The sequence below is a fragment of the Mustela lutreola genome, chromosome 8, assembly GCF_030435805.1.
Source record: "Mustela lutreola isolate mMusLut2 chromosome 8, mMusLut2.pri, whole genome shotgun sequence".
NCBI classification, from domain to species: Eukaryota; Metazoa; Chordata; class Mammalia; order Carnivora; family Mustelidae; genus Mustela; species Mustela lutreola.
In genome coordinates, this window is record NC_081297.1 from 102291893 (window position 1) to 102308692 (window position 16800).

General features: G+C 37.8%; 1 long non-coding RNA gene across 1 annotated transcript; it reads left to right on the forward strand.

The window, feature by feature from the left end:
* The first annotated feature begins 520 nt into the window (after nucleotides 1-520).
* On the forward strand, nucleotides 521-11654 carry LOC131839123 (uncharacterized). The gene is made up of 3 exons (XR_009356801.1): nucleotides 521-585; nucleotides 5156-5360; nucleotides 6849-11654. It is a non-coding gene; the product is annotated as an uncharacterized LOC131839123 (long non-coding RNA).
* The last annotated feature ends 5146 nt before the right edge of the window (nucleotides 11655-16800 follow it).

The following is a 16800-nucleotide window of genomic DNA, read 5'->3' on the forward strand; positions in this document are numbered from 1 at the left end:
TCATTTCTAATACCAACCCTGAATGCTTTGTAGCCACCACCTAGAACCCTGTCCTGGGATTCTGAAGTTTCTTCTGGATTTTATAGGAAATAATGCCATGATTGATTAGCAATGTCTGCCGTGTGTGTAAGAAGGGGCAGTTTAGTGACTTAATAGGATTTTCTGTATTCCAGTGTGCATTGCTTCAATTCTCATCTTCACACATGGACACTATGCTCAGGATATGGCCGAGACCGAGTTAATATATAGGTATTTGGGTGTGTGTGTGTGTGTGTGGCTTTTGGAACCAATGCAAGATGAAGAGCATGAATACTTTCTATACCTTACATTTTTTTACATCTTACGTACAGCTTACTAATTTATTCTTTAATAAGATTTGGATGTATGTGTGTGTTCGATAGATGGGCGAAGGACATGAAAGTATTTCCTTATCTTAATCTCCTCTCTTTCATACTTTGATTGCTTGATCTTTTTGGTGATAACAGAATGGTGGCTAATTCTGGGTAAAAATTCATTAACAGGCCCCCGGCCAGCAGCAAGTAGAGGTGATAACAGTACCAGATGAAAGTGGAGGGGAAGCTGCAGGTGAGTTGTTTTTGTTCTGATACTTGCTGTCTCCTTTTCTGCTTGGAATCTGCAAATCTCTTACTCCCTGGGCTAATTATTTCCTCTTGAGAACAGTAAGGCCTTTTATCAAGATGGCCACATCCCTGTGTGTCCTGGCACACAAATGATGAATAATGGGACTGATTAACCCAGTGACCTTCATGAATGATAAAAGGGGAATATAAAGATGTGAGGTCTCGCCTGCTCTAAGAATCAGCTTCTCACTGGACTTCTCAGAGGCATACTCCTTTATAACTAGAACACTGTACTTACTTCTTGTCTCTCTCATGCATCATGCTATCCTGAAATGGGGTTTAAAACCCAGGATAGAGTGCTTGACCCACAGGCTCTCCATAAGGATCTGATAGCACAAGCCATTTAATAGTGTTCAGATTAACCTCTGGGCACCCTGAGTCGTCACAGTGTTGCAACTGTCAGAGCCCTAGGTTCTGAGGGCCTGACACCACTGCCACGTCCACGTTTTACTCTGAGTAAGTGCTTGCATTGATCTTCCCCTGAACCAGTGCCAGAGAGGAAGCAAGGCTGGTTCTCTGTTTGGAAGTGGCTCAAGCAGCAATTACAACCACTTTGGGGGAAAAGGGCCAAAAAGCCATTGTCCCACACAGTGTCTTTCCTCTTCCTTCCTGGCCCTGTCTGGGACCAGCCTCCCTTTGGATCCCTCATTTGACCTCAGGAGTACCTCACTATAGTGGGTCTGCAATCAACTCAAAGTGCAGCACTGTGCCAGGTGGAATAATGGCTCTATCACAGACATCCATGTCCTTATTCCCAGAACTTGTGAATATGTTAGATTATATGATGTCATGGACTGTTATGTGTCCTCACCAAAAAAAAAAAAAAAAAAAAAAAAAATCATAGGTAGAAGCTCATGATATAAGAAATATATACTTGGTCTTTGTCCCTAGTTCTTGGCACAGAGCTTCTAAAACTCTTGTAATTTCCAGAGTGGTGAGGATGACAGCAACATCTTTTGTTATAACATCTGGACTTAGTCCCCAGCTCCCAAGGCAAGAGCTACTAAGTCCCTTAGAACCTTCACACCAGTAAGAATGTCTCTCGGTATGTTAATGAGATGACTGGTGACTGGGAGCCCCTTCTTAGTGTCAGGATGGGAGCTGGTCACTACAAAGACCAAGCCATGAACTTTTAGCCCTCCTCTCTACCATCACCTCCATCCTGACCTCTGGGAATGGGAGACTGCCTGGAAATTGAGTTTGTAATCGATCATGCCTGCATGATGAAACCTCTGTTAATAGTACAGTGTTCAGAGAGCTTCTGGTTTGGTGATTGTACCCAAGTGCAAGTAGGTGAGTGTACCCCCACTCCCCAGGAACAGAAGCTTGCACGCTTGGGACCCTTCTGTAGCATAATCTGTGCATGTCTTTGTCTGGCTGTTCATTAATATCCTTTATAATAAACTGGTAAATGTAAAGACAATATTTCCCTGAGTTTTGTGAGCCTTTATAGCAAATATTGAACCTGAAGAGGAGGTTGTGGGGGCCCCTTCCAGCTGCTTGGTCAGAGCATGGGTGACAACTTGGGATCCACGTGAGTGGTATCTGAAGTAGAAGCAGTCTTGTGGGACTGAGCTCTTAACCTACGCAGTCTGCCCAATTCCAAGAGTGTCGGGATTGAATTAAATTGTAGGACACCTCATTGGTACCTGGAGAGTTGGAGAATTGCTTCTTGGTGAGTAAAACGCCATGCTTTTGGTGTCAGAGTATTCTAAGTAGAGTTTTTTTTTGTTTTTGTTTTGTTTTTTTTTTTTTTTTTTTTAGCAAGCCCTAACCTTCGATGTGACCTTATTTGGAGATGGGGCTTTCAAGAAGTAATTAAGATTAAATGAGGTCATAAGGGTGGGGACCTACTCCCTTGGACTGGTGTCCTTATAAGAAGGGACACCAGAGCTCCTTCTCTCTCTGCCCACAGACTCAGAGGAAAGGTCATGAGAGGAGATAGCGGGAAGGCAGTTGGCCATCTGCAAACCAAGGAGAGAAGCCTCACTAGACCCCAACCCTGCTGGCCTCTTGATCCTGCACTTTAAACCTTGAACTTCCAGAAGTGTGAAAAAATATATTTCTGCTTTTTAGACCACCCAGTCTGCAGTATTATTTTATGGCAGCCAGAGCAGACTAATATACATGACATTGAGGGCTTAAAGGCACAGATGGAATTAAGGTGGTTAATCAACAGACCTTAAGATGAGGAGAATATCCTGGACTATCCAGGGAGGCCCCATGTAATCTCAGGGGTTCTTGGAAGTGGAAGGAGGAGGCAGCAGGAGAGAGTCAGAGGGAGCTATAACTATGCAGGCTGGGGTTTTTAGGAAGAAAGCCACGAGCCAAAGAATGCAGGTGACCTCTAAAAGCTGGAAAGGGCAAAAAATGTATTCTCTCCCCTAGAGCCTCCAGAAAGTAATGCAGTCCTGCTGACATTCTGATTTTACCCCAGTGAGACATGTATACTTTTAACCTACAGTACTCTAAGATAACAAACCTGTGTTGTTTCAGGCCATGAAGTTTGTGATAATTGGCCACCAAGAGAAGATCAATGTTAACATGTTAAGGCATAATACCTATTAACATTTTCCAAATAATACTTTGGATATACACATATATTTCGGATTCATTTCCTCCTGAAAGAAAAATTGCTGTAGAGAATAATAAGGTGACAAAGTACATTCAGTGTATAATCCAAATAAGCTGCAGGCCAGAAGAGCATATAACTCGTACTTCCACATTATTTTACTTTCTTTGCTATGACTAAAATAACTCACGAGAAGCAAAAACATGAAAGGACTCTATACGTAAATGCAATTCGCTATTTGAACAGAGCAAAATTTAAAGCAACACAATACCTGTCTGCAAAGGAATAACAGCGAATCGCTCCTTTAGCAATCATTGTGTGTGTGTGTGTGTGTGTGTGTGAGAGAGAGAGAGAGAGAGAGAGAGAGAGAGAGAGAGATTAATTGATTACCTGGGATCATTTGTGGTTTCAGGATGCCCATACTGAAGGCAGCTTCTCAATACTGTATTTTAAAGAATGGCTTCACCCTTCTTTCTGGCTTTTCTATCCTCTCTTGTCAGTAGTCTGTTTTCATTAGTTGTTAAACTACCCCTTATATCTACATGGATACCTGAAAAGGCCTTTCTTAGTATGGATCAACTCTAAGTTCTCCTGGTTCTTAATATTTCGTCATTTCTGGGAAAATAGTAAAAGAGTGTTTTTGGTCATGTGGACACACATTCTCCCTTTTACAACGGGAGGACATGAACCTCTCCCTCAGCCCTCTCTGTTCTCTGGCCCCCATCCTGTTTTAGATTCCTATCGATTGCTTGCATTTACTCTTTTAACACCTTCCTTAAGAGCTCTTGCTTGCAGCTTTAGGCATTAATGCTTTTTAAAGTTTCCTTGTCACAGAACATATGTTTTAAAGAACTTTCAAAGAAAATATCCATCTTTAAAATTGAGAATTAAGATGATTCTGTGCTTGTAGGCAGATGTAAATATTGTAGCTCTTCTCTCCGGAGTATTTTTAAGTAGTGCTAGAAGTTTTAGCCATGGTTAGAACTGGTTCATGCAGCTGACAGTTTTAATGATATCCCGAAGTCCCTTTACTCTGAACTTATTCTGTATAAAGGGTAGCACAGAACAATGATCCAATTGAGAGTATGCCTTCCTCTAATTTTTACATCTCACTTATTTCAATTTCAAGACAGAATTTGGCTGAAGTATTGAGGATTTCCTTATGGTTCTGAGTTCTTTAAAATGTTGATACATATATTTCCAAACATGACCTCACTGGAGAGTCAGTATTTTGGGCTAACCATTAAACAAGGTTCACAAGCTTATTAAAAAAAAAAAAAATCATCCTACAGCCAAATTAAAAAAGAACCGTGTGCACAGAGCTACTTGGCTTACTGTCATTGGTTTGCCTATTATGACATCAGGTGATAGTTTCACTATATTTTTCTATTCCTGCTCTCAGGCAAATGAGCATTTTGTTGAGACAATCATATGAATGTTTACATTTTTGTTCTCTGACATCAGCCATTCATGGAAACCACCTGGGTATCCCAAATCTGTATTTATGGCTTTACTCTGTTATGATTGTGCATTAGTCATCCACTAAATATTCACTGAGTGCCTTTGTTCACCATTACTCTTAGTGCCTAGGACAGAAATAAAAGGTAACACTAATGTTTCCTAATAATCAGGAGCATTAATTATGTGCCAGGCCCTCCCTGTTCCTTCCAGCCCTATGATGTAGTTAGTCTTGTTATCCCCATTTTAGAGATGGGGAAGCTAAACCATAGTAGGAGGAAGTCACTCACCCAAGGCCTCAAAGCTATGGGTAGTAGAGCAGGAACATGAACCCAGGCTTCTCTCTCCAGATTCCGTACTTTTTACCACTAGGTTTATAAACCTAGTTGCTGAGTGAGTGACTGAATAAGGCACTAATGGTTCCTACATTTTTCAAAATGGAGTGAAAACTAGACCCTAACATGAAACTTTCTGGCCTGTTTAGGACCACTCCATGTTCCGTGTCCAGATTCACCTCTTCAGAAAACAGAAACAGCACCACTCCACTACACCGATACGAGATTTCTGCCAACAGCTTTGAACCCTGGGCCAACTTGGTTCTGACAGCACCACTGACCTGCCACCGAGGATGTTGTGAGGGGTCAGGAATATCTGCAGACCATTTAAGGAATGGGTGAAAGACTCCGGAGGTATGGAAATTCTTATTACATATAACAATTATTACTCATACAATGTTACCACATTTCTGACATCTTTGCTCTGGATATACTGTGTACTTTGGCCGAGGAATGAGTCTGCAAAATAGTTACAAGAGCAGATGTGATTGCTAAGAATATAGAATTGACCTCCATGGAAAACTGATAGAGGCCTGGAATGCACACTGATGAGGCTTTTGATGAAGGTCTTTCAAAGTATGGCATGCATGCACTTCAAGTAGAAGATCATTTTAATGACTTTATAGTCATTCTTCACACAGAGCATCTTTGTAAGGAATTGGAAAATCCTGAATAAGCTTTGATTTGTAATACTGTTTTTCACCTGTATTATTGTAAACCTGTTGATTCTCAGAAGGGCCATGGGTGATCTAAGCAAGTTTAAGTTCATGCCAACTCCAAGGCGTGACTAGAGAGGAGGGGATGGAAAGCACCTTTTATTGAGTGCTGTGTGCCAAGCTCTCTGGTTAGGGACCTGACCATCACCATTTTATTTAATCTTCAAAACAGCCCTGGCAGGCAAATATCTGTATTTTATACGTGGGAAAAAGTAAGGTTCAGAAGGTTCATGTAACTCCACACCTGGTAAAAGCTAGAACCAGGATACATTTCCCCATCTGTCTCTTCTCATAGATAATGCCACAACCCCACTAGTTGACTAACCGGTCCGGAGGTCAGTGAAGGCCTCCCAGGGGAAACAGTGTTTGAGCAGAGCCTTTCAACCTGAGGAGGAGGACTCCAGGTGACTGAGGAGAGCAAGGGCATTTCAGGAGAAGGAAAGGAAGTGTCAAAGAGCATAATGTGCACAGAGGACCAAAAATAGCTCTCCCACCAAGAACAGCGTGTGTTTCATGAGGCTTGTAGGAGATTCAGTTGTAAAGGCAGGAGATCTCAGAGGCCCACCAAGTACCAGGTGCAGCCACACACTTGCAGAAACTAGAATGCCTTCTCCCCCAAGTTCCCACTGATCAGAAGAAATAAGACGGGAATGACCAACAAATGTTTCCTGAGATGGCTTCTTAACTTCCAGCAACTTCCAGCTAACTTTTAAGCTCTGATTCCTCCTAGTCAACATTCCGTAAGTGTTACTGACACAGTCCACTTGGCCCAGAGAATGGAAAAGATGCTAGGCTTCTTGCTTTCTAGAGGTTGGTGGCATCATTTCACGTACATCTGAATCTATCCTCTTTAACCGAAGTTGTAGAAAGAATGCACTTTAACAAATTTGAGGATCTTTCATTCAACTAAGCTCCATGAAAATAGAAACTGCAGATTTCTAGTATATTACTGAATCACAGGTCCCTAGTACAAAGCAGTTTCTTAAACATTTCTTTTAAACAAATAGATTTTGAAAACGTTATCTCTAAAGTTTGTATGAAAAGTTTTATTCTTTTAATACACCTGATTTATAAATAATTCCTTATATATTAATATATTTGTAAATCTTTTTTTTTTCTTTTACAGTTTTTAAATATGCTCTTCAAGGAACCAAGAGCAGGGGATATTCCAAGGAAGGTGCACATATCAGAAGAATCTTTGTGTTATCTGAGAACTATACCATGTAATTTTGTCAGACAACATTGTATTTAAATTTTAAAACTCTGTCTGCTATAACGGGATGTCACCAAAGCTGTGATGTTTTAGATTGGTATATGTTTGTCTTCATCGTCTTCTTACTGATTTTTAAGTGTTTTACATATTTTAGTTGGTAGTGATTTCACAACAATCTCAGGCTCTTAGAATTGTTCCCTTTTGCTAATGGGAAATGTGCTGGAGTTCTTAAGTTGCATTCCAAATACTTGGGAAAAAAATATATAGTGAGCTCAACTGTGTGATTCAGTCAGTTTAGGAACAATTTATACCAAATTTCTTCTTCAGTACATAGTACCATTCTTTACAAAATGACTAAAATTAAGAGTTTTTAAATAACCTTTATTTAAGTGATAAAGTAATTGTGTATAAAGCTGGAAGCTGTGGTTGAGAGCCTGGAAATTCTTGGACAGAAATTCCTCTTGTATCTTCCCAAAATTTTATGGCTCTTAAATGTATCATTATAGTGTACAGTGCCTCCCAGCAACTGCTCATGGTAAAGCATTCATTTTATGTGTCTAGGGCAGGGAAGAAAAACTAACTGGACAATGTGGATGTGTGATATGGTAGGGAGAATTAGATCACTATGAAATAGCTTCCAGCATTACTATCCTAGGCATTCCATTGAATTCTTTTAGAGAGATGGAGGAAGTTCAGGAGAAAATGATCAGAATGATAGGAGAGGAGGACTAAAAATTCAATGAGGCATGGCTAATGGAAATAGAAATATTTGACCTGGAGAAGATAGGAGGATACAAAACTGGTTTTAAAATATCTTGACAGCTGACAAGTAGAAGAGAAATTAGCCTTGCTTGTATGGTCCCATGGCCCTATGTGCAAACTACATGGAGCCTTTTGCCCCCAAATAAGGTAGATATCACAAAGATGTCTAAAGATGCAATAGGGATTCTTGTTCAAGATGGCAGACAGGAGCACCTACATATACCTCTTTTCTGCTCCGAAACTGCACAGAAATATTAGTAAAGAGGAACAGAGAATACTAAAGACAGCTCTGGGGGCAGGAGAAAGGGCATCTGGAAACTAGAGATACAGACAAATCTCTTGAAAGTAAAAAATACTTGGAATTATATTAACAGATTAAATCACATTCACAGGAGAAGGCTGCAGTAGGGGCTGGAGCTATTTTTCCTGGCAGCAGACCCACAGAGGCTCTGTGGAGTGCAAGAGGGAAGCTGGAAGGAAATCAACTGTGGAATAACTGTGAGTCATAGCCCGCATTCCCCTTCGCTGCATCACAGGCTCAGGCTAAAACCAAAGGACTAATCTTTAAAATAATTGAGAAGAGTCTGTATGAGGAGGAGACCGAAAAGGGGTGATGCCCACCCGAAAGACAGTTCTTCTCATCTGAGCTGGCAAATGGGAGAGGCAGCGGGTGGGGCATCCTGCTTCTTCCTCTTCCACCTCAAGGTCTGAGCAAAGCCCGCCAGTCAAAAGGCCCACCCATGTGGACAGAAGATGAGACCTAGGCAAGGAGGGCTCTCTGTATTAAACAAGCTGGTCTGCCTCAGTCATAAATATGAATTGATAGCCAAAGATCATCAAAATCTGAGGAAAAATAAGAATCAAAATACGGGTTGAAATAAACTGACCCTGGGGGAAATAGGAATTCAGGAAATAGACATTATCTTTATTCTATTTAGTGTCTTCATAGAAAAAATGTTCAAAAAAAAAAAAAAAGCATTTGTAAAGCAAAAATACGTGGGCAACAAAAAGAACAATCAATACCAAAATGAAAAATGAAAAAAAGAAAAAATGAAAAAAAGAAAAAACTGCCAAAGTTAAAAATTCAATGGAAAAAAAAAAAATGGAAGGAACTTCTCTGAATATAGAGCAAAAAGTTAGAGATGGAACATATAGGAGAAAAATTAAAAGATTAGAGGACAGTCCATAAGATCAAATAACCAAAGGATGTTTAGAATAGGTAAAGAGACAAAAGAGAGAACAAGAGAATTTTCTAGATATGAAGAAACAGGACTTCAGATTGTAAGGAGCTAGAGAATGCAGAAAAGGATGAATGAACAAACCTATCCCAAGACATGTTCTTGTGACATTTTAGACACAGAGAAGAGAGGGAAGCTTCTAAAAAACTAAAAGAATAGATCACTCAAAAATAAATGAGAATCCAACTGACATTAGCTAGATCATCAGTTCTAGATGCTAGGAAAAAATTAAGAATCATGTCTGCAAGATGTTGAGGGGAAAAAAAATGTTTTTGAACCTCAAATTCTCTTACCTAGCCAAATATCAGTAAAAACTACGGCATTTTCAAACATGCAAGAGCTTGGAACATTTATCACTTACAGACTATTTCTGAAAGAATTACTCAGGTAAAACAGGAAAATCCAAGTAAGAGGAAATTACAGACTCCAAGGAACAGTGGATCTAACCCAGGATTGTAGTGAAAAGTAATTTGAGGCTGGCCTAGATAGCTATCAGTGCTAATTAGAATAATAAGTCAGAAGCTCTGTGAAGAATCTCTTTTAGGAGAATATGGATTTCTTCTTCTAACAAATAGAATGATTAAGAGGCTGGATTATCTTTTGAAAAATCAAAGGTGCATTGAGTCATTAAGACATGGTGCCATCCTAACCCTCTCCAAACTTTAAAGTTCCGTTCTACTTCAAATAGCAAAGATTGATTGATAAGAGTTACATCTCCTCTATGGGCTTAATGGCATTACTTGGCTCTGCAGTCCCATAGAAATATTACTGTGAATACTACCTTTTAGATGTCAATGAAAACAATCAATTTATAGACAATGCATCAAAAATTAATTGTAATTGCAGAATAAATGTAAAAACAATAGTATACTGGAATCAAGGTTTAGAAAGGGGTACAGAGGTAGAGGAAAATGAAGTGATGTTGGATTTCTTCATCAAACATTAAGGGAGTTAAGAGGTACTGTATCTATGTTTGAGGGGTCAAATACAGTGTTAAGCATACTGTTTACATTTATTATATTGACATCACACTGACGCAGAATAGCATGGCTGTTCTGAGCACAGACCCTGGAGCCAAAACACCTGGGTTTCAGTTCTTCTTCTACACTTCAACTTGGGAAAATTGTTTGTGTGTGCCTCCCTATCTACCTACCTATCTATCTACCTAACAACCTATTTTTCAAGTGCTTATATTAATCTGACACATTAAAAGTGAGTGCTTTTGATGATGATGATGATGATGACAACGATGGTAAAACATCAGAAATGACGATGTTAAAACATTGGAAAACAAAAGAACTAAAAATTAACATTAAATCTGCAGAGACTGGAAAGGAGAAGCCATAGTTTCAAAAAGTTTACTTACTCATATTTTTAAAAAGAGAGGTCAAAAGGTATTTAAAGTTGATCCGTCTAGAAATAGAGGCATAATCATAATCAGAGTTAGGGAGGCAATCTTCAGAAAAAAATAAAAAGAGACAGTTAAAAGTAGTTATTATTGGTGAGTGGAAGGCTGCAAGAAGGAAGAACGGCTTTTCTTTCTATCTTGTCCTAGTTGAGGGTTTTTTGGGTTATTTTTCTTTACCATACACAGGTATTAATTTTACTTAGTTTTTACCAATATTACTGATGTATACTTGACATAAAATAAACTGCACATATTTAAAGAATATAATTTGATAACTTGGGGACTTATGTGCACACCCTTGAAATTCTCACTGTAATCAAGATAAGGAAAAAATTCATCGTGCCCAGGAGTGTGCTCATGCCCTTGGTGTTCCCCTCTTCCCATTCCTCCCCACACGATCTCAGGCAACTGCTGCTCTGCTTTCTGTGAGAATAACGCAGTTTGCACTTTTTAGTATTTTATATAAATGAAATCACACTGTATATGCTCATATAACTTCTTTCATTCAGCATAATTATTTTGAGATTCTTTCACATTAAAGTGTGTATCAGCAGTTCATTCCTTGTCTGGAAAAACCACAAAGAACAAACTCACCAGTTAATGGAAATAAGGTTTTTTTTGTTTTTTTGTTTTTTAAGATTTTATTTACTTATTTGACAGAGAGAGATCACAAGTAGGCAGAGAGGCAGGCAGAGAGAGAGAGAGGAGGAAACAGGCTCCCTGCCAAGCAGAGAGCCCGATGTGGGACTCGATCCCAGGACTCTGAGATCATGACCTGAGCCGAAGGCAGCGGCTTAACCCACTGAGCCACCCAGGCACCCCTGGAAATAAGGTTTTTAACCCTAGTTTTTTACTATGACAAATAGAGCTGCTATAAATATTCACATACAAGTCTTTGTATGGGTGAAGGATTTCATTTCTCTTGGATAGATACAGAAATGAGGGAGGGGTGGGTCACATGGTAGGCATATGTTTAAATTTTTAAGAAACTGCCACACTGTTTTCTAAAGTGTTCAACATTCCCAGCGGCAGTGAATGAGTTTCAATTCCTCCACATTCTTGTCTTAGCAGAGACAATCTTTTTTTCAGCCATTCTAATAGAGTGGTGGTGATATCATATTGTGGTTTTATATTCCCTGGTGACTATCAATATTGAGCATCTTCTTGCTTTTTATTTTTTCCCTATATCTTCATTGGAAAAATATTCAAATGTTTGGCCCTTTAAAAAATACTGAGTTATTTTCTTATTATTGAGATTTGAGTGTTCTTTGTATCTTCTGTATATAGAGCCTTTATCAAATATATGATTTACAAATATTTTCTCCCAGTCTCTGGCTTTTCTTGTCAGTCTCTTAACAGTGTCTTCCGAAGAACAGACATTTTTAATTTTGATAAAGTCCAGTCTTTACTTTTTTTTCAATTTATGGGTCATGCTTTTGGTGTTGTTTATAAAATCTTTGTGATTTTTTCCCTGTGCTTTATAGTTTCAGGCTTTATATTTAGGTCTGTGATCAAATTTTATTTAATCTTTATGGTGAGTATATGGTGAGATGTATGAAACAAACTTAATTTTTTTTTTGCATATATGTATTCAATTGTTTCAACATCATTTGTTGAAAAGATTATATTTTCTTCTTTTAATTACCTTTGCACTTTAATCAGATACAAGTTGTCCAAATATGTGTGGGTCTATTCATGGACTCTGCATTCTGTTCCACTGATCTATGTGTTTCTCTTGACTCCAATAGTACCTTATATTGGTTACTTTTATAATAAGTCTTGATGTATTAGTCTGTTTGGTATGCCACAGACTGGTGGCTTAAACCTCAGAAATTATTTTCTCACAGTTCAGTGGCTGAAGGTCGGAAATCAGGGTGCCAACATGTTCAGGTTCTGTTCAGAGCTCTCTTCCTGGTTTGTACCCTCAGGACTTCATTTAAACCTAATTACCTCCCAAAGACCCCATCTCCAAATACTATTACATTGGGAGTTAGGGCATCAACATACTAATTCAGGGAGGGGGTAGATAATTCACTCCATAGCACTCAAAAATAGTAGTGTTGGTCCTCTAATTTTTTTCTTATTTTTCAAAGTTGTTTTGGGTGACATAGGTGCTTTGCAATTCCATGTAAGTTGTAAAGATCAGCTTGTCAATTTCTACCAAAAACTCCCCGAGGCTTATGTTTGTGGTTGCATTAGATCTGCAGATCAATTCAGAAAGAACTGACATCTGAAACTATGGAGACTTTTGACCCCTGAACAAGGTATATCTGTATTTTACTCCCATTTATTTGTGTCTATTTTTTTATTTTTTAGATTTTATTTATTTATTTGACAGAGAGAGAGAGAGAGAGACTATGAGAGAGGGAATACAAGCAAGGGAAGCAAGAGAGGGAGAAACAGGCTTCTCAACAAGCAGGGAGCCCAATGTGGGGTTCAATCTCAGGATGCTCGAATCATGATCTGAGCCAAAGGCAGATGATTAACGACTGAGCCACCCAGGTGCCCCGATTTATGTCTTCTTTAATCTTTCTCAGCAGTTTGTGATTTTCAGTGAATAGGTCTTGCATGTATTTCTTAGAGTTATCCCTAAATGTTTCATATTTTTAATCCTATTATAAATCATATTACATTTCCAATTGTTTGTAGCTAGTATGTAAGAAATAAAATTGATTTTTGCATATTGATTGTGTATTCTGCGAACTTGCTAAACTTACTTATTAGTTCTACTAACTTTTTTATAGGTTCCATCTATTTTTCTAAATAGACAATCATGTTGTTGACATATAAAGACAGTTTTCCTTTTTCTTATTCAATTTTGGTACCTTTTATTTCTTTTTCTTTTCTGACTGCAATGGATAGAGCTTCAACTGCAGCACTGGATAGAAGTGGTTGAATAGAAATGGTTGAATAGAGTGCACATTCTTGTCTCGTTCCTATTTCTTAGAAGAAAAGTAATTAGTCTTTCACCATCACATGGTACTAGCTACAATATTTTGCATATGCCCATCACCAAGTTGAGGAGTTTCCCTTCTATTCTTAATTTGGTAAGAGTTTTCCTTAGGAATAGCTGTTAAATTATGTCAAATGCTTCTTTCCTGAAATTACTGATAATATGGGTTTTCTTTTAACTTGTTAATATGATGAATTACATTGGTTTTTGAATGTTAGAAAGCAAATATTGCATTCTTAGGATAAAGCACTTTTGGTCCCTATTTATTAACCTTTTTATGTATTGTTGGCTTTGATTTCTTAAAACATCATTTTGAATTTCTGCATCTATGTTAATGAAATATACTGACCTATAATTTTCTATAGGTCAATAAGATGAATGTCTTCATCTAGTTTTGGTATCAGGGTAATGCTGCCCACATAGAATGAGTTGGGAATTATTCTCTTGTCTTTATTTATTTATTTATTTATTTATTTTTGAAGAGTCTATGTAGATTTGATAAAACTCTCCACTGAAGCTAGCTGAGTCTGGAGTATTCTTTGTAGAAAGGTTTTTGTCTATCAATTCAATCTCTTTAATAGGTATAGGGCTACTCAGGTTACCTTCCATCCTTTCTCCCTTTTTTAAAAAAATTATTGTGGTAAGAACACTTAGCATGGGATCTACCCTCTTAAATTTTTAAGTGCCTAAAGTAGTATTAACAACAATAGGCACAATGTTGTACAGCAGATCTCTAGAATTCACTTATCTCATATAACTGAAACTTTCTACCATTGAATAGAGTTTCCCCACTTCCCTTCCCCTAAGCCCTTAGTAACCACTATTCTACTTTCTATTAAACCAAAAGAAGGCAGAAATAGAGGAAAAGAGGAACAAATAAAAGATGGAATAAGAAGAAAGCAGATAGCAAGGTGATCAATTTAAGCTCTAACAGGTGCACCTGGGTGGCTCAGTGAGTGTCTGACTCTTGGTTTCAGCTCAGGTCATTGATCTCAGGGTCATGAGACAGAGGCCCACATTGGGCTCCGTGCTCAGCATGGTATCTATTTGAGATTCTTTCCCTTCCCCTCTGCCTCTCCTCCTGCTCACACTCTTTCTCTCCAAAATAAAATCTTTTAAAAATATTTAAACATATCAATAATTACATTAAATATTATTATTTAGACACCCTAGTTGAGATTGTCAGGATTGGGGAAAAAAGCAAAATCCAACTATATTCTTACTACAAGACATGTACTTTTTGCATATAGAGTAATGCAGAAGTTATACATAAAAAGATAATTGTGCTGTTATGAATTGAATTGTGCCCCCCCCATTCCTATGTTGAAGTTCTAACTGCCAATGTGACTGTTTTAGGAAATAAGGCCCTTATTGAGGTAATTAAGGTTAAATGAAGACATAAAGTAGATAGGATTGGTGTTCTTATAAGAAGAGGAAGGAACACCAGAGATCTCGCACATTTTATGAGAGCATATAGAGAAAAAGCCATGTGAAGACACAGAAAGAAGGCAGCTATCAACAAACCAGGAAGAAAGGGCTCTTCAGACCCCATCCCACTGGCACTTTGATCTTGGACTTCTAGTCTCCAGAATGATGAAAAAATTATCTATTGTTTAAGACATCCAGTCTGTGATATTTTGTTATGGTGGCCCAAACAGACTAATACACATGCTAAGATTAATCAAAAGGAAGCTACATTAATGTCAAAGCAGAACTCAAAGAACCTCACCAGGCATAAAAGGTCATTTTGTAATGATTAAGAGGTCAGTTTGTCAAGAGTATATGGCAGTCCTACAAGTTTATATTTTTAACAGAAGTAATTAAAAATACATGAAGTAAAAACTCATAGAACTGCAAAAAGAAGAATCTACAAAGATGAAACTATCGATGTTCCCTTCTCAATCATCAATAAGAGAAAAATCAGTAAAGATATAGCAGGCCTGATGGGGTGCCTGGGTGGCTCAGTGGGTTAAGCCTCTGCCTTCAGCTCAGGTCATGATACTGGGTTCCTGGGATTGCATCGGGCTCTCTGCTCAGTGGGGAGCGTGCTTCCCTCTCTCTCTTTGCCTGCTTCTTTGCCTGCTCGTGATCTGTCAAATAAATGAATAAAATCTTTAAAAAAAAGTTAAATATATAGCAGGCCTGAACAAAATTATCTACCAACATGACCTAATTGGCATTTATAAAATACTTCACCAAATAATAGCTATCTACATTCTATTTACTTCATCTATTATTTGTTGCCTTTTTTTCTGCTTCTACCTTTTGGATTAACTGAATTATTTTTATGATTCCATTTTATCTCCTTCTTTTGTTGATTTATTAGTTGTAACTTTTTTTTATAAAGGTATGTATTAGTTGATATATTAGTTTCTCTAGTGTTTATGGTATACACTTTTACCTTATCATAGTCTACCTTTAAGAAATACATTCTATAGTATTTTTATATATTTCATTTGGGGTAGTTTCTATTGCTATGTCTTCAGGTTCATTAATCTTTTCTTCTGCAATGTTTAATCTGCTGTTTATGCCCCTCAGTACATTTTTCATCTCAAACATATTTTTTCATTTCTAGAAGTTTGACTTAGATCTTTTTAATATATTCTATGTCTCTACTTAACTTTTAAAATGTATGATATATAGCTATAATAGTTGTTTTAATACCCTTGTCTGCTAATTCTAATATCTACCTCAGTTCTGGCTTGGTTTCAGTTGACTGATTTTTTTTTTTCTCATTGTGGTTCCTGGCATTCTTGCTTTTGGGGGGACTTTTGTTGTTTTGGGGGGCTTTTTTTTTTAACTGAGTGCCAGACATCGGGTGATTTTCCCTATTGGGCGTTGGATTTTTTTTTTTTATTCCTATAAATACTTTTTTGCTTTGTTCTGTGATGCAGCTGAATTACTTGGAAACACTCTGATTCTTAAAGTTCATACCTTTAAGATTTGTTAGGCCAGAGTAGTGTTTAGTCTAGGACTAATTTTGCCCCATTTCTGAGGCAAAACCCTTCTGAGCAATCTACCCAATGATCCATGAATTATGAGATTTTCCAGTCTGGCTGGTGGGAATAGGCATTATGCCCAGCCATATGTGAGCATTTGATACCTTCTAATCCTCTAGGATGGTTCTTTCCTTGGTCTTGTGTTATTTCTTCATGAGTATGTGCTAATCAGTAGTCTGATGAATACTTGAGAGGAATGCTTTACAGATCTTAATACCATATCTTTGCACTCACTTGAAGGGAATATTTTAGATTAGCTGATTACAAGTTTTTTTCCTGATTGGGATCTGGCAGTTCTGTTTCCTACCTTTGCTGTATATGGACCATCACTATCAACTTTCAGGATGGGGTAAGGATGGTTGTCAATTCCTGCAAAAAAAACTTTAACTAATTTGAAAAGTCAATAGGCCTTTCTCCCTCAGAAATATCACTGTTTATGGTGGTGATTTTTCTCTACTCATATTTGATTTGGTTATCTGTCTTGTCTAAATTTTCTAGAATAAAT